The 18,398-nt window shown below is 44.2% G+C and overlaps 1 protein-coding gene across 7 annotated transcripts in view; it reads left to right on the forward strand.

Annotated features, from left to right (window-relative positions):
• LOC116432792 (rap guanine nucleotide exchange factor 2) overlaps positions 1-18,398 on the forward strand; it is a 220,800-nt gene that overhangs the window by 59,574 nt on the left and 142,828 nt on the right. The window contains exon 1 of one of the 7 annotated variants that reach the window (XM_076371125.1): positions 1,600-2,050. The exons of 3 other annotated variants lie outside the window; for them this stretch is intronic. The gene's annotated coding sequence lies outside the window, so the exon portion shown is untranslated. Of the gene's footprint in view, positions 1-1,599; positions 2,051-3,322; positions 6,406-18,398 lie in introns of those variants that run through there. 3 more of the 7 variants (XM_076371126.1, XM_076371123.1, XM_076371124.1) reach the window with 3 other exon arrangements.

An 18,398-nucleotide genomic window follows, 5' to 3' on the forward strand; every position in this document is an offset into this window, starting at 1 on the left:
CGACAAGTTACGCTCCTAATTCAAACATTTGCACGGAGATTATTAAAAGTTGCATTTCTATAGAAGGATTTCGTGAAATGAAACTCAATTGAAATAATTATATGTATTGCAGAACTAGCTTCATTAAATTAAACATTAAACGAAGTCGTGCTAAATTTCGTCGAGTTCAATTTATTCCAGCTTTCGAAGTTTCTTATTCTCAACAAGGGTATAAAAATCTCCAGTCTAATTACTGCGTCCATCAGCGGGGCTCGCCCGTTATAGGAGGGAACATCGAGCGTACTTTAGGGTTGAATAGCAATTCGAGGAGCACGCGGGAAATAAGTAGAGCGAAACCACTATCAGGGGTGGACGAGTCGGAAAAATTGCACCGTTTCCAGTCAGTTCATTCCACTAGGGCGATTGGAAGATTCACTCGGCTGTCCTGGCTGCAAACATGCCTTTCCTTAGGTATTCACCGGGTAAATAGATTATGAGGATCCGTCATTCGAGGAGATGCTCGTTTGTAGGTCAATGGAATCGTATTCATGTGTCTCGCTCCCATAACTTCTTAATTATTCGCCACGCCACGTATTCTTAACTTTGAGCGAATCAAATTTTCATCATCTCCGTCTAGGTTATCCAACAGTAAGCTACCGAATTCGAAGACTGTGCAGTTACCGAGGTCATACTGTACTTTTCGCTTTTACATAACAATCAATGAATTTCTCTGTATCATTCGAATCTCCCAGCTATAATCTAGCCAATATCATCCAACGAACGAGGGCGTACCGTCCAAACTTTCACCTTCAACCAAACCACCCAAACATCGAAATTCCCGTAAATCGTTCCCACAGAAAAATTCGATTATCAAGATCCTACGCGTTCCTCAGAGGCACACCTTTTCGAAACTTTCCAAAATTCACCGGCAAATTTCCAGCCGAACCGGATCCGCCAGAAACCTAGTCGACACGCAGCATTACGCCGTTTTCCTCTCAACAATATCCTCACCTCTATACCGTTTTCCTTCTTAACCGCTGTGCCAACTTCCATTCGCGTGTGTACATTTCCTCTCACTCCGCCGGTTAATCTTTTACATTCATTTGCCCGTTTCACTGGCGCGACGGAGAGGGCGGATAGTCGACGGTATCCCCGTCCCGGTCTCACCGACGCCCATTCCCATTTTTACGCTGGTTCGCGTACTCGTTCTACTACACACGCTCATTCATTCGCTCGCTGTCTATCGCAGGGGACAGTCGAGCTCGCTCCGCGAACGCTTCTTACGCTCGCGCCGTTTCTTTCATTGCGCCGCTATCATTCTCTTATCCGAAGGGAAAGCTCCGCTCCTCTCTCTCCCTCTCTCTCTCTCGCTCGCCCTCCCGTTCCCTTTTCTACCCCCCTTCTTTCTCCCTCCGACGGCAAGCTTACCCACCTCTCCTTCCGCTTAGTAATCGCGCCGAGAATTTACGAACCCGGCCGAACCGCGTCTCTCGGTGCAGCGACGGAGAAGACCGGCACGGGGGTGAACGCAGGAGCGAGAAGGACGGGCGTACGAGTTAATAAACAGAGACGGGGTGTCTGGAGCGACGGAGACCGCGATAGGGAGTAGTAACGTAGAACGCGCCGGAGAGAGAGGACATTCGACGGAGAGGAAGGGTCTCGATTACAGGGGCGTAAGAAGGGCGGACATTGTGGGTACCTTTCATCATTTGATTGTCGGTCTTGCGCGCTCGTAACCCGTCGCGGGCGTACAAAACACGGGGCGAGGCGGGATGATGAAATTTTGTTGCTTTTGTTCGGTTCCTTTTAGCTGAGATTTCATCTTTTCGGGAACCACCGCTTCTGGGGGGATCCTGTTTCTGTGCTTTGTGGGACAGGAGCTTTGTGTTGGTCGTGTGTCTGGTTTTATTAGGGAATTCGTGAACGTCTTTTGTTTTTCTGTGTTTGGAGTAATACGAGGATTAAGGTTGCTGGGAAGAGATTCAGTTTTGGGTTTCTCGTTTAACGGGGAGATCGAGGATCCGGATTTTATGCATTGAAGGTGAATTGTTCGGTGGGAGCCTTGAACGAGGTAATTTAATTATAATGTTTTCGGAGCGTTATAACTGTTGGGTTATGTGCTTGTAGTAAGCTTTTTTATATTGACAGTTTGCGGATCGATATTTATAGTTTTCCTTCGAACACGTTTTCGTGGAAACGTTTGAGATAATTCTAGTGTACATTCGATATAAGGAAATTCCGTCGAGTATCACGTTCCAATCGTATCTTGTTTAACTTTTGAACAGTAAGTTTTCAGTTTGATAATAGATAGCGGAAAATAAATGAAAGTAGCGAGTAATTCCTGCAAATTTCTGTATTTTCTCTTTGATAATCAGACAACTAATTGATCGTTGCATTATATTAAAGTGTTGAAAGGAATCATTGTTACATATTGAGAATAAAATTAAAGGTGAACGTACATCGTAGAACATTCTAAGTAGATAACATAGTTCCACGAAAATGTTTATTTACTGACACAAGTTCACACGAGTCGCAGTTGGACAGAAAATCACTGTTCCCGCGGAAAGAATGTCGTCGAGTTGAAATTAAAATACAAACGTTTATATTGAGTAATGGAAATCGTTCGTCACCGGATTGCAGGAAAATAAATATATTTCCCGTCCCCTGAATTTCATTTATTCAAAAAACGACGGGAAAAAATGCCCCTCTCAATGTATTGCAAGCACTCACGTGCGCTATAAACGCATAAAATCCCTCAGTCCTTCAATATCCATTACGCTTAACGATCAATTACCCTCGACAAAAAAGTGTACCAAGAACTGAATATTAATCCCTTCAGCCATCATCGAATAACCGCACAGGAAAAACCATTTGGCCAACACTGTACACGGTAACGTGTAATCCAGAGCATAGTTGGACGTCATTTGAATTATTTATTGAAGAGAATTAGCCGAACAAATCCTCCCCGAAATCAAACGCTTAATGCAAACATTAAAAGAATATTAATACCAACGAAACACTTCGAAAAGCTACGAAACTGTTATTCAATTAACCGCTTACTCAATGGAAATTCTCGCTGAAAGAGCCACTTGACGAACAAACCTTTCAATCAGCGCCAACTAAGATCTCCGACCATTTTACCCAAACGAAATCTTCGATCGACCCATTCATTATCTCCCACTATCCACTCGATACATCCCTCCGCGCCGTTCGACGAATCCGGCCAATGCCGATCGAAAAATTTCGCGCTCCGACCGAGGCTTAGTACCGGTGGCCAGGAACCACTGGCTACAACACTGAAAGCGCGCGAGAGAGAAAGAAGGGGGGCCTCACCTACAGAGAGAGACTCCAGTCTCTTCGAGTATATCGTGGCGGTTGGCGAGTGTTGCGATTAATACCCGGCTGCACCCGCGAGTCGCATTCCAATCCCGGCGGCTCCCATCCGCGGCGGCCCTTTTCCTCCGGGAAACCGATCAGAAGTCCTTCCTCCGTCCTGCTAAAGAAGATGCGTGGGCGTCCGCGACAGACCGGCTTTGATTCAGGCTAAGGCTCGGTCGGACAAACGATTTTCGCCGCGGTATGCGCTTGCTTGTGTCGTGCGTCGGTCCGTTTGCTCCTCGAACCGTCGGTGTGTACGCCTCCGTCGTCGGTGTCCGTGGTCACCGAGTGCACGCGTCCAGACCGCGGCGTGTCATTCGATGCAGCGTGTCTTAACGATCGATTTTCGGGATAAGAAAGAAAAGAACGTGGCCTTTCCGGCACTGCACGTGCGCGCCGCCCGGACCCCTACCCCCGGTCGCCGGATATATTCCCTTTTCTCGCACCACCTCGCTTCGAGGCGAGTAACATTACGGGGGCGAACGCGCGTACCCTTGGACCTCGTCGGGTGCAGTTCCTTCGCACCTCGCCGGTGACGTCATCCCGTCGCACGCTCCCTCGATCGTCACCGACTCTGCCCGACGCATCCCGTGGAAGAGGAATCCTCGGAATTCGGAGCTGGAAACTAGTTTCGGGAGTTGAAGTGTAACGTCCTCTCGGTACATGTGACTGACGGGTGTCTGCGGATCGAGAGGCTGATCGGAGGACGGTACGCGCGAGTGGATTATTCGGCGGCGAGGTTCGTCGATCGCTGGATGCTTTGACTTTGTGGAGCTGGTTGCTAGGAAGAAGCTTAGTGGAGTGTCTAAGAGAGGGATTTGATGGATTCTCTTGGTCCGTGTGACTAATAGATGGACTGAAGGCGAATTGATCGATGAAGGAAGGCTGAGTTCGAAGTGTTTGGGGTAAGAGTTCGATGAATCCTGTCGGTATATTTGGCCAGTGGATGTTTTAAGTTTGAGGGATTTATTGGGAGGCACTCGTGACGGAGGAGTGTTTAAGATTGAGGTTTGTCGGATCTTCTTGGTTCATTTGAACGGTAGATGGTCGGAGGATGAATTGATCGGAGAAGAGAAGCTAAAGCTGTAGGTAGAGTGTCTTATACCGAGATTTCAGGGATTCCCTTGGTCCACGTGACCGGTGTATTTTGGAGCGCTGATCGATAAAGGGGAGGTATAGTTTGGAGTTGAATTTCGCGGAATCCCGCTCCAGTAGATGTCTTTGCATTGATCAGGAAAGTTAAGTCGGTGAAGTGTACACGTCCTAAATTTAGAGGGAAGACGATATCGGTGAAGTGTACTCGATGCACCATTGAATAACACATAAATCTGGAGATGCTGTTCTACAATCTCTACGATTCCTAAAATAGAAGACCATATCGATTAGAGACAATAAGTCAGCACTGGTGGACACTCCAAATAAGCGTATCGTATCTCAGTGTACCACTTCACCTTCAGTGACAATGCACGACAAAGAATCATGTCAAACTCAGTGAACACCGTAAACAACTGACCCACAGCCGAGTATCATTTTCCTCGATATTCAGGATATCGATTCCTCGATAGATTCTCCAAGTAATTCACGACTCGCTTAATATCTTGTTACGACCCATCTGAAAGAGCCTTCCTCGTAACTCGAACTCTTCGCAAACAAGATCCGTCTCGAAGAAAACAGCGTTAAAGGTTGAAAACAATTCGAAGAATCTTCCCCAAAAATTTTTAAAGAGACTACACCGGGCAAGCCCCGGATCCTTGAATATTCTCCGAGTACCAAGATCCTGCGCGTGGAGGCTGCCCGAGGCGCATCGTCGAAAAAAGTAGCGGGGATCACGGGGGAACCCGTTTCGCGGGTACAAGGTCCCGAAATCGTGGGACCAGTGACCCGTGAGCAGGGAGGATCGCCTAAGCCTGCTGCCTCTCCCCGCGGCTCCGCTGCCCCCTTTTTTTCTTCTCCGTTGCGCGCGGCGCGGCAGCCGATCGGTTTCCGATCCGGGGTGCGCGAAGGAGGCGCCTCGCGGCTGTTTACGAGAGCAGCGCACGGAGGCGAGCCCCGTGTTGCCTACGCCGCACGATAATTGCCGTTCGCTTTCACCTAAGAAGCGAGCCGGGCCTCTCGCAGGGAGCCGAACGCGCGCGTTCTGTAATAAATCTAATAATCGAGGTAACGGTCCGTGTGGACGAAGGAGAGCACGTCAGAGAGCGGCGAGACGTCTTGTTGGCTGGACTAAGGGTTGGACGTTGGAGCCGTGTATCGCGTGACTGTCGGATCAAAAGTGACTTAAGACTCTGGAAGGATCTTCCGCTTCTTGTTCGTGAACTTCTGATAAAGGTTGATCAAGTTCGACGTCGCCGAAGAAGACTATTCTACCAAGAAGAGGATCGTTTAACTGATTGACCGTTAGATTAAAAGTAATCCATTCTGAAGAGATCTCCTTCGGTATTATCAACCTCCGTTGAAGTTTTATCTGATTTGACGCTGAGGATTCCTCGAGAAAAAGATTGCTTGACAAATCACAAGCATTCGATCAAGAACGAGACTCTGAAAGGATCTGCTTGTCGGGTATGAACTTCTGGTGAAGTTCGAGCTGGTTGGAGGTCGCTGAAGAGGATCGTTGAGCCGGAGAAGCGGATCGTTCGGGGAAAGATCGCGGACGTTGCAGACGCATTCGGACGGTGAAAGTGGCGTGGGAATGTTCGAAAGTATCGCGGCGGGAACGTTGAACAGCGAAAACGAACAGTGAAAAGATATCGAGCCTGGCCGCCTCGCGCGAATTGGGTACGCGTTTCTTCCGTCGGGGATCTGGGATTTTTCTGCGGTGACTGAGAGCGTGCGACCAGGCTTTCGGGAGGATACAGGGGAGGACATTCGAGAGATGTCGCGAGAGATACCGCGGCTTTGAGTGGTTCGAACTGCGTGCTTCCCGAAGGAGGATCGTTGGACGAGTTTAAGGACAACGGATCGAGAGGAAAAAGCCGGCAAACTGGATGCTCCAGACGGTGCCTCGCCCTCCGCGCCTCCGCCCGATATCACTGTCACCCAGGATGACCGGTGAGAACCATTCCGTTTCGATGTTTGATCCTGGTCCGTGCCTCCAGACAGCTAAGACAGATTAGACTGGGGCAGGGATGAGCGCGATGTTATTCCCACGTAGAAATTTTGTTTCTTAACACTTTGCACTCGAAAGTTCTTCACCGGAAATATCCCATATTTTTGAATGAAACATTGACATTCCTTGGAAGTAACCAGAAAATATATATGAATTAAGTAAAAAAGGTGGAAATAAAATAAGAAATGCTTTGTAGAATATTTTGAATTCGTGTATTTTTCTCGTATTATTTTTTCATAATTGTTTAGACAATTGAATATAATATTCATTTATTAATAATACATCAATGCATCGTTATTTGGAATGATAATTATATAATATCGCATAAGTTTTTGAAAGATCGAGAGAGTAATAGAACGCCGGAATCCAAAGTTTTAATTAATTTTTTATGCTCTGCTGGAAGCTCGTAATTCCTGACGAAACGTATTAATCACGTTCACCTGGTATTGAATCATTAGAGAAATTCGCGATTCTCGTGTAAAATGTCGAACGGATAGTTTTTGTATTAAAACGGTGAAATTTTATTGAAATATTGGAGCTACGTGTTCACGAAACATCGATGCAGTAGGTATGTACGTGCATGGTGCGGAATATTTTCGTCGTTTGCCCGAAATAATTGCGGAATCGTCGGGGGTCAGAATTACGTACCCTTATGACACCGAAAATGTCAGAACTACTTCCCGCAGTGGGTCGACTTCGCGTTAATTTGATCGATGGCGATATTTTTAACGGAACTGGTGGGCAGATATCTTTCGATGGAAAGAGTCCCGGCGCGAAAGCATTCCATTTTGCTTAATACACTGTGATAATTCAATTTCTCCTCAAAGTTCACCCCGACGTCTTAAAATACTTTTCACCCCCGACCGCATTGCGCTCTTCTCGATACTCGTACGAACAGATATTACACAGTCAGAAATTGTATTTCTATTCTCTAGCTTTTCACTTCAATCTTCCCGCGTTTCGTTCCACGAAAATGTATTAATCCTAATTCCTCATTATCAGGTTCCATATTTTCATAGAAACTCGCAGTTTCTCAAATAATATTTCAAAGACAAATTAATATTTTTAATTTCTCGGTACTCGTATAAACAGATATTACACAGTTAGAAATTGTATTTCTATTCTCTAGCTTTTCACTTCAATCTTCCCGCGTTTCGTTCCACGAAAATATATTATTTCCAATTCCTCGTTATCAGGTTCCATATTTTCATAGAAACTCGCAGTTTCTCAAATGATATTTCAAAGACAAATTCATATTTTTAATCGTGCACTTCAAGCATTTCGAAGTTAGACGGATATTTGCCGAAAGTTCATTTGCGTTTGAAAGTACCGTTCAGTTCTCGTGTTTCTGCACGAAATAAAAAGTTCACATGAGAACATTTCGATGCGATACCTCGACCAGTATACGCGCGTGTCTTTTAGTTTGCTTTTACCATAACCTAAATATGTATTTAGCTTAACCTACATTTCAGACTGAAATAAATAATAAGTAAATAACGACGTCGCGGAGAGTGCGCCAGCCCATAATTCGCACTCGGCGAGAAACGAAAACGTAAAACGTAACAAGTAGATCCGTGAAGTGGTGGATTATTAAAGTGAAAAGTAATAACCGTGTCAAGTGTTGGCTCTAATTGAAAAGGAAACGTCTGGATAGGGTAACGCCCGGCGAGTTTTTATACGTGAACCTCTGGTTATCGGGGAAAAGCAGAAAACCTCGTGACAATTTTTCTCGGCACAGTACGTTCGAAATGATTTTACTTAAATAAACGGAATAAAAGCTGTACCGTGCAAGAAATAAATTTCCATTACAAAATACAATCAAAATAATCCAGCAAGGAACATTTCCTCGATAAGAATAAAATCGAAATTACATTATTCTAATATTCCAACGCAACTACATTAGACATCACTCAATTATATCTCTCTCCACTGTTAATCACTCAAAAAACCAATAACAATGTAACGATAAGAATATACTTATGAAACAATTTAACAAAAGTCAATCTTACATATTGTACATAAGAACTGAAAAACCATCTTCAAAATAATCTCGCAACGAGCAGAAAATTTTCTGTTTTCTCGCGGTACGTGGACAATCGGTTAAACAATCTCCGTGGCAAGGTAAATGTTACGATAAAGGGGTGAAGGTGGATTTAACAAATCCTCTTACAGAGTCAGCCATGGACCATGAAATCGAAGTCGATTGACCTCCGCGCGGTTTTGCAGAATTATCGATTGCCGAGGTTTTCGGGGGAGCATTGTTGTTTCGCGGCTGTCACGCGTGCGTGCACGTGACACGGGCCTGTCAATACTGCGCGTCATGTTTCAATCCCTGCTCGATAAACACGCGACTAGCCTCGCATTACGAAGCCTCGGGACCCGATGCGAATCGCCGATGCCGTGTCTGATGCACCGAAATCGAGCCCCGGGGCTCTCCATCGCTCTCGAACCTCTCCTCGACGATGCTTCACGCGGAATTCCTCCTTTGGTCTTTCGGTTTCATTGTTCCGCCGTGTTCTTCGTCGACGGAGGCGACGTCGTCCATTACGACGAGTGTTTCGCAACACCTGAACGATGCTTCAGAGACGAATTAATGGGAAACGCTCGGATGGAGAGATATTCACCGTGAATTCGTTTCGGGAAACGGAATTGCAAGAGCGTAATTGAACAGAAACTAATTGTTACATAAAAACCTGCTTTCAGTTTGTTAAATTTCTGTTGTTCGTACGTACGCATTCCGTGTAGTTCAATGTTATTGAAGTTTCTGTTCTGCGATGTTTCATTTCGATTCGTGTGTTTTTCCTTTGTATTGTATTCGGAATATGAAACATTCCTTATCGATCAGTGTTTTTTTTATTTAGTAACGGTTGTTAAAGTTTGACTTCTCTATTTCATTGTGAACGGTACTGTTCGAGTGTCGTGAACTTTTGACGTCGGAATTTTCGGAGATAATGGAAGAATAAACGGATTTCGGTTGAACGGCTTTAAAGAGCATCGTTCTTTTGTATTCGCCGGTAAAATTTCAACGAAGCGGTTTCTCCTCTCTTGAGCGTACGCGACTCGATGTAACGCGAATTCTTTTCGTTCCGTTACATAATTTTCACTGTTCTGTATCTGCACTTTGATGTAACTGCTTTCAAGGGAGGCCTTTATATAAACGATTCACGTAATTCTTGAAGAAGAAGGGAGCCGTTTGATAGTCCAACCTGTTATAAAACCGTCGTGACCAATCGATCGTGTAGCCTAACTTTTTTTTTTTTTTTAGAGTACACTTTTGCCTGTTAGTCTTCTTCGCCTTAGGGAAAGCAGCGTTCGTTGGAAAAACAAATTCTTAAACGTATAAAACGAATCTTACAGAAATAATCGTACACACTTCCTTATTCTCCACCAGATCAATTGAAAACTCCAACGAATATAATCGTCGTAGAAATATTATCAAGAATCTACTTGAACAGTGAAATACTTGCACACCCATTAACTTCCCAATACAATCCTAACACCGGAACAAAGCGATGTATTATTCTGTTAAAAAGCTCCTCTTATACCGCGTTCATTCATTTCCTTGCCATCGGTGAACTCTTGCCTCGGTAAATGATTTATATCGGTGTGTTTATTATAAATTCCCGGCGGGGCCTCGCCGCGAGCTTCAATTAAGAAGAATAATCGCCATTGATCGCGTCACTGGAATATTTCCGTCGTTAATCGACTCGGAAAGCCGGAACTCGCGAACGATGGCCTCGAATTGCATCAAGAGATTCGAAGGAGTGGAACCAATTCTATTTTCATTATTTCCACGTGGCATCCTCAATTTCCTATTTCGATAAAGGGTGCCGTTGCCTACCCTCCCGAGGGTTCCTGTCAGTTTTTATAATTAAATTTCTCGGCAGGGGAAAGCCGTTCACGGACGACACCGCTCGCTACCCCGGCCGTTTTCAACATCAGAATCCACGACGCCGCTTTCGACTATATTTTAATGGCAACTACCTATCGACCATTCCTTTGGTAACGTTTATAGAACCGCTTATCGATTTCCTATTGGCAGCCCGTATGAGCCAGCGCGGTTCCACATTTATAGCAATGTTTCGTGACGATTTAAAAAAAAAAAAAGAGAGAGAAAAGTGGAAGGAGGAAAGAACGAGAGCCTGAACGCGCACGCAGTTTTTCGCTCAAAGCAGGCGCGAGTATATTTAGCTCGGAATATAATTAATAAGATTGTTCATTCTTGGTTAAACAGACTCGTTATATATTTAACCCGTTCGCACTCGGAAGTTTCCCGCTGGAAATGTTCAACGTTTCCTGGTGAAACGTGGGTGACATTGTTTAATTCTTGATGAGAAATCAAGAATTGGAATTTAGTTTGAAAAACCTCTCGTTCTGCGTGCAATGAAATCAAAAAATGGAGCCTGTGCTCGTTGAACGCAGGACAAGTGCACCTAGAGTGTAGTTTAATGAAAGACCAAAGCAAAACAAAGAAGAATCACGTGTTTGTGTGAAAACATAAAGAATTCATCGTTGAAAGAATTAGTATCGTTTCAAGCTTTAAGATGACGTGTGTACTCGTCAAACATTGTTAACTGGTTAACACTAGATTTATGGACATTCTACACTTTATTCTATCACTCCTAGAACACTGTTCGTTTATATAGGTTGCGAGAATTAGAGTTTCAAGAACAGAGAATTATAACATGTGTTCGCATAATTGCATCAACCGAAGTCGACTTAATTCGTTGGGAAACGATGTTCAAAAAATTCAATATCCGTGTTGACGCAGTATACAAGGGTTAACTTTAAATATAAAACTTTATCATTCCGCTGTATCAAATCAAGGGGTAATGCTGTTTACCCGCGAGAACGCGGAAGAGAATATTTTGAATACCCCATGGGGATGATCGAGAAAAGTCGAAGAAATTTCACTGGTCGATGCAGAGTCACGCAAAAGTGAATATTTATAATTAGCGACGAATGCTTAGTCAAATTTAATTAAATAGATCGTTCCATCAAGAAACTGAGCCAAAGGAAAATTGACCGACTACGACTGATCTTAACACATTGCGTACCGGGTAATTTTCAGAAAACTGAATTGTGCGGATGGCAATTTTCAGTGAGGTCAACTTATATCGCTATACATAGAAAAACTCAGATATCATATTGTTATATACTATATTTTAAATAGATAATCAATTCCAAATTTTATATTTTTTCCAATGCTGTGGTAATAAGTTATACATCCAAGTGTCTATATAAAAACGAGATTTCTCGTTACCAGTACGCAATATGTTAAAAACTGCAATAAGAATCAATACATCGAAACTGCCAAATGTTCCCTGAAAACAAAAATCCGATTATCTCTCATCGAACATTTTATGCCATCCTCAGAAATATCCACACCGTCGTGAACGCTTAAAACGGTTGTTCCAGAAATTCTTGATCGAAAGATCCGAGCAACCGCAACGACCAGTGCCGCGTAACACCTAATATTTCAAGCAGCGTTCGAGGTGCATTCCTTCGAAATTTCAACTGACAATGCTGCCAGGCTTCGATCTCGCGGCGAGCGCATTCCGTCGGGTCTGGAAACGCGGGAAATACCGTTGCCGCGAAACGGGGCAGGAAAGAAACCGCGGCGCGGGCCCCGATTCCGCGAACCCGCCGACCATAAAACGATCGAATCACGAAAATTAGAAGCTTAGAAGAAATCGTTCGGCGGGAAGGGCACCGACGGAATGCACTCGATAGCCTTGGCTCGTAAGACGGGTTCTAGTTGCGCGCCGCGCCGCTGCAACTGCATCCACGGGGTCCCCTGTGCACGCGCTGCGAAATCTCGGCTGGGATGCACTTGCATCCGCCAGCGTGGGTCTCTCTAGTTCGACCGGACATTTCCCTGCAGCTGTGTCCCTCAGCATTTTTCGAAATTTTCAACTTCTCGAAGGATTTTCGTTCCTTAACCGGTTAACTGTGTTCGACGAGTATACGCGTCGTCTTAAAACTGTTAATGGTAACTTTTTCTACGACGGATTATTTATTTTTTGAGACAAACATGTAATTCTTCGTTTCGCTTTAGTTTTTCGTTGGGATATATTTTAAGTGCACTTGGCCTGCATTTAACGAGTATACACTTCGTTATTTGATTTTATTGCACAATGAGAGATTTTTCAAACTAAATTCCACGCTTAACTGTCGAAATTCTCGTGAATATCAGCAACATTCGATTATCTACATTAGAAAAAAACTTTTCTCGATGGCAACTGAGACTGATTGTTTCTTTAAAATAGTTTGGAAATAATTCATTAGGATAGTATTAACCTCGCTCGAGAGGCGACTCTGACTCACCAGTTGACTTCATACAGTAAAACTATAAAATTTGATATTTAATATTACTCCTTATATAACTCATCAATTTAAAAAATGTTCAAATGAAATAGTTTTATTCTTCAATGTACGTATAATTTTTCTTCAACTTTCACGAAATATCGTCTTCATCTCATCAGAAAATCTTCGAATATTTCTAGTGGAAAACTTCGGAGTGCAAAGGATTAAATGCCTTAGAATGCACTCAATTTTAAGTTCAGTTTTATGTATATTCCATTCCTATATCGAGAGAATGCCATTGCTTTGTCAAGATAGTATACAGTTCCATAAAGGCAAACTTTTTGGATGAACAAATGTGCAAAAGAATATACTAAGACTTTTTAGGGGAGCTACTTTTCAGAGGACAAGTTGCATTTCATAAGATGGTGGTCTGTTGAGCTTAAAATATTGCTAATTTCATTCGTATTCCTGCGACATTCGGTACGTCGCGTCGAAAAGGAACGAGAGCGTTCTTTATTCAACGCGATGGTATACGTTGAACAGAATAATGGATTCGGTATTGTTCCCAACAACGCGCAGACAATTTAATGCCTCCTAAGGATACTGAGAAACGAGCTTGGCGCGTATGCCAAACAGCTCTGGAGTAGTCACCTATTAAGCCGATGCGATGCCAAGGTGATTAATAACCGGCGGATCGGTGTCAACGAAGATTCTGTTTGCAGGAAATAGTGCGGCGTCGATTTTCCTCCGGTTGTCTAAGCAGTAATACACGGAGCATTTTAATTTAGTTAGAGATCGATAGGGGTGTGGATGAGCCACGTGCTGACGGCAAACAAGGCTCTCCCGGTAACCCTCCTTCGAGTTTACGCGGCCGCGTCCTAGGCTGCGTTACCCTCTTGTATGTACAGGGTGATCAGCGACGAGTGGAACTATTATTAGAGGATCCGGCAAACTTTGTTACCGAAGTTTGCCATTTGGATTGGTAATTCCTAATTCGTATTGTGCTCTAACATTCCTGGGATGGTTAGGGCTTGGTTAGCTTTCGGTTGGATATGGATTGACACGTTTTGAGCGAAATGCACAAAATGGAAAAATATATTACTAATTTAGTTGAATGTTGCTGCGTAGCATTATTTATAATATAGAAGCGTTTTCAAATAATCATCGTTCAATTGAATGATCTATGGTATACTATAATTAAATTTAGTTGGGGGTCACCGGTGACCATGACATTCAACGTGTTAAATACTGTATCGATTGTCAGTGACAGTGAGGAGTAGTTGAATAAAATCTGTCAGAGGAAATAGACGGTTCAAATGATACTTGACGTGTTGGGATTAAACGAGTTGTTCGAATTAGGCTTGAGCAGTATTCGAAATTTTCGAGTTGAAGGGTCGAAGTTGAATGTTGTTTTAAGCGGAAAATAAAGTTCCAGTTAATTAAGTGGATTCGGTTGAACGTTTTATTTCGGAATGGCTCGGCGCGGATCGAAAAATCCGAGTTTTTGTACGCGTGACCTGATTTTCCCCGGAAAGGGATCGAGATAAAAGCTCGCATTTTCCGCGGGGATGAAAGTTGTTTATCCGCAATGCAGAAACAACCATTGCCAAGATGAATGGCGTGAGTATCGCAAATTAAACCGGAAAAGTCATAGTAGCGTTTCAGCGCCAGGAATTCCTGGACTTCTCGGATCGAAAGAAGGTCACGGTTTTCAGCGCTTCTTTTCGTCGTGTGTCATAGATCGGATCGTCTTCCTCGCAGGGAAACAGAATTTTCGACGTCTAAGCAGCTCATTAAGAAATTAGTATGCGAATAATGCCGTCGAGTTGTCAGAAATGTGAAATATGGCACCAGAAAATTACTGCCTTTATGTTGTACATTGATATTCAAATGAATACAAATGTTATTAGCAATTCAATGGAAGGCGCAAGGCGCGGTAGAATTTTCTAATTGACTTTATAATTGGCCTACCACTTAAATAATGCAACTTAAATTTCGTTACCTTTATTTCCTCCTTTAATATAAAGGAAATGCTAAAGAAGTTTCTCAAATTCCAGAATAAATGGAAAATTTATTACACCGAAGTCTAGCGAACACAGTGGCTTGATATTCCAGCTGTAATCATTTTCGCACAGTCATTTGTGCAACGCAAGGATTCCGATTGTCACGCAACGTCTTAGTCTTAATTACATTTGCTACATCCTCTACAATTTTTCTTCAGTTTCGTAGAACTTACACATTGTTTCTCTTCGATAACTGTTTCGCTACTTCATTTCCAACCCGGTGAGACTGAAATAATATAAAAGTAGTTACAATTCAATTCGTTGGCAGTAGATACGATAACAGATTGAATATTATATTTTAACGGAAACATTGAATTGAATAAACATTTCTCCCTCGTTGGCTCGTTCGAGCGCGATGCCAATAGCGAAAAGTTGCGGCCATTGAACAATTCCGAACGACGCAGCGATAACGAAAAAAACTTTTTCACATAAATCCATTCTATCGAACATTCCGCGCACGAAACCACTGGGACAAGGCGTTTCTGTGACATTCTCTATCTTCGGCGAAACCGAGGCTGTCATCTGTCCCAACTGTCTGACTCACCGTGTGTAATGTCAGCGAATGACATTCTAAACCGGCGAAACGCATCGTGTACACGGCGCGCGTAAATTTTCCAGCAATTTATCGGCAGGCGAATTCGATCGGCAGGCGGCGCGGTTAACCGAAGGAGCGTCGTTCAAAATTTCATAATTAAACAAGTCGAAAGCGCGATAGCGCGCGTTGACAGTGCCATCGAATTAGTTGGCTCAATTTATTGCCAGCCACGTTATCGGTTCGGCGCATTGCACCCTGCGTTCTCTGTGAACCGTTTAGAGCTCGACCTTCCGCGTGGTTCTGATTACTCTATTCCATCGCGGCATTCCATAAATTCGAGGGTGCCGTTTAATGCCCGACAAAATGGCTGATGGCAGGTTCGGTGAGCGTAGATTCAATCGTACAGAATTTATTCGGTTCATGACCACTGAAGTGGAAGATTCTGATAATTTCATTATACTGAGATTGGTAAGTTGCTATTTGAAACTCCTGCAAGGTAAACTTATGAAAATTCGTTTCTATCGATTAAACAGAACATAAATTTCTATCGAATATGAATCTACAAATCTGCCCAAAAATGTTCAACTCAAACTAAATCGATCCTCTAAACATCCTCTAAGTTCACTTATCAAAAGCGATTGCCAATCTGGATCCATCAAATTATCACAAGTCTCTAATGTTGCGTATTCGAAAAATCTCATCCGACTGAAACGAACTAAATCGATCCTCCGAATATCCTCCAAGACGATTTATCAAGCTTAATTACCAAAGTGAATTCGGCAAACGACCGAAAGTCACGAAACGCTACATATTCGTCAGGCCGCTATCCGAAATCGCATCGATGTCTCGACCGTGAGGTTCATCCACGTGGCCGAGTGTCCTCTTCGCGGTCCGCTGCCGCGGCGCGCACGTGCCGCGATTACCAAACCCAAGAAGAACCTGGTGTGGCGTGCGTATAATAAGAGGGAGAGGAGAAAAAACGGGTCGCTCTGAAAAGGGAGGGAAACGGTTTAAAAAGTTGGCCGAAGGGTCGCTCTCGCGTCCATTGTCTCGCGCGATCATATGGTTGGCCCGCGTTTATTATCCCCCTCCCGTTCTGCGGAGGGTGCGCCGGCAGGAGGCCCGCCGGGACCTCCGGCCAAATTCGATGGAACGTTCGCGGCCACCTTTTCACCCACCGTGAAATGTCCTTTGTCTGGGCTCGAGTGGCCCGGCTACCGATCGCAAACATTCGTGGATCCCCGCCAAACGGAAGGATTATATTGTTCCCGGCCTTTGTGATCTTATATCTGCTTCCTCTCTTGCCGGGTCCCGCGGGATTTCACGCCGGACGCCGCCGGTCACTTCTGCCTCGGTTGCTCGTAGGCCGAAGGGACGCGCGCGCTTTTCATCGTCGTTCGGTCCAATTTGCTAGCTAATTTAATCGGTTGCTAATAATGGGACCGTGGATACTCGTGCGGCTATACTTCACGTTTTTGTAGACACGAGTAAGAAGAATTGAATGGAATTCCGTTTTCTTTGTTGGAGGCTGAGGTGAAAGGGGGAAAAGAGAATGCGATGAAGTTCTTTTCATAGAACTTCGGTGTCATCTGTTGTATTTAAGAGTGATAGTGGATGATGATCGAGAGAAGGATATAAAGTATGATTCACTTTGCAAACATTGATAAAACGAAGATCGCCCAAGAATCAAACCACTATTGTCAGCAGTGCAAACATAGAAAAATCCCTCGCTCCCACCGGAGTCAATCGCGAAAGGTCACCTTAAGTCGAATCTCTTCAGCAATCCGCTCGTTTCATCCCTCAGGAACGAGTAGCCCACGCAACCGGGTTCCGCGGAAAAGTTCACCGCGTCGATTTGTCCGCGAGGGCGGAGAACGAGCCGCGAGACGAGTTGCGCGAGGGTTGTCGAGACGAAAACTTTTTTAATATAAGGATCCGGGCCGAACCAGTACACCGTTCGCGTCTCTTGTCCGTCGTTGGAAAACCCGAGTCGCCCCGCGTTCAGCCTCGTTATTTAGCATTCGAAGAAAAGTTTTTTCACGGTCCGAAGCGATCGGTTCGAGGAATCGGTCGCGAGCGAAGAGCGGAAGGCCCTCAATGGCCACTTAACGAGCCTTTTCTCTCGAGGCCTGCTCCGAGGCGAATTCTAACGCTCCGAAGACGATCTATATCGGGCCTCGAGCATTTTCGAGGACCCCGCCGACGCGGCTGTCTTGTTTAATCGAGAGGGAGCAAGGAAAGCGTTTCACGGGGGGTGGACGTCGGCGAACGCGACGCGGAAAATGAAAAAAATTTCGTATTCAAAGGGCTCTTTGTCCGCGGCGGCGTTTCCTCGGCCGCGCGGACCACCTTTGACACGGATACGAACACCGGGGACCGAAAGTTTCCGTTTTAATTAACGAGGCCGGGCTTCCTTTCCCGTCCGGCCGGTATTAGGGAAATGAAATCCGTCGATGGCGCTCGACGGACCCTTTTGCGCGCGTTTCGGATGAGGTTAGACGAAAGCGTCGCGTTTTGCTGGGTGCCGATGTTTATATTTATTGATCAACCGTTGCCCGACGATTTATTCTCAATCGAACGTTACTGCTGTATAATTTTGTCGTAATCCTGTAGACACGATTATTTTAAATAAAATAGTATTAGAGCTTCAATTAAATTGATTTATGAAAATAAGAAAATTACTCGAGTTACGATATAGTTCTATTGAATTAATGAACTTCGAATCGAATATGCAAAAGCGGATGTACGATCAATGAAGAAAGTATTCCACTTGAAATTCAGTTAATTATTCGATTTGTCCATGTAATTATAATTACGATGTTTGCTAATGAAATGTTGACTCAGATGTGCCCTACCGTAAGTAGTGATTATTGTCGAATGTTATTATTCAAGAATTGCTCGAGGAGTATTTTTCCATGGCTCACGACTAGTTTACGATGCACGTGTTTTCGTGGTTCCAATTGCATCGCAACGAGGAAAAACTGCATCGCGGTGCAGCTGCGCTGGAATAAAAGGAAATTGCACGGATCGC

This window comes from Nomia melanderi, chromosome 9, assembly GCF_051020985.1.
Source record: "Nomia melanderi isolate GNS246 chromosome 9, iyNomMela1, whole genome shotgun sequence".
NCBI classification, from domain to species: Eukaryota; Metazoa; Arthropoda; class Insecta; order Hymenoptera; family Halictidae; genus Nomia; species Nomia melanderi.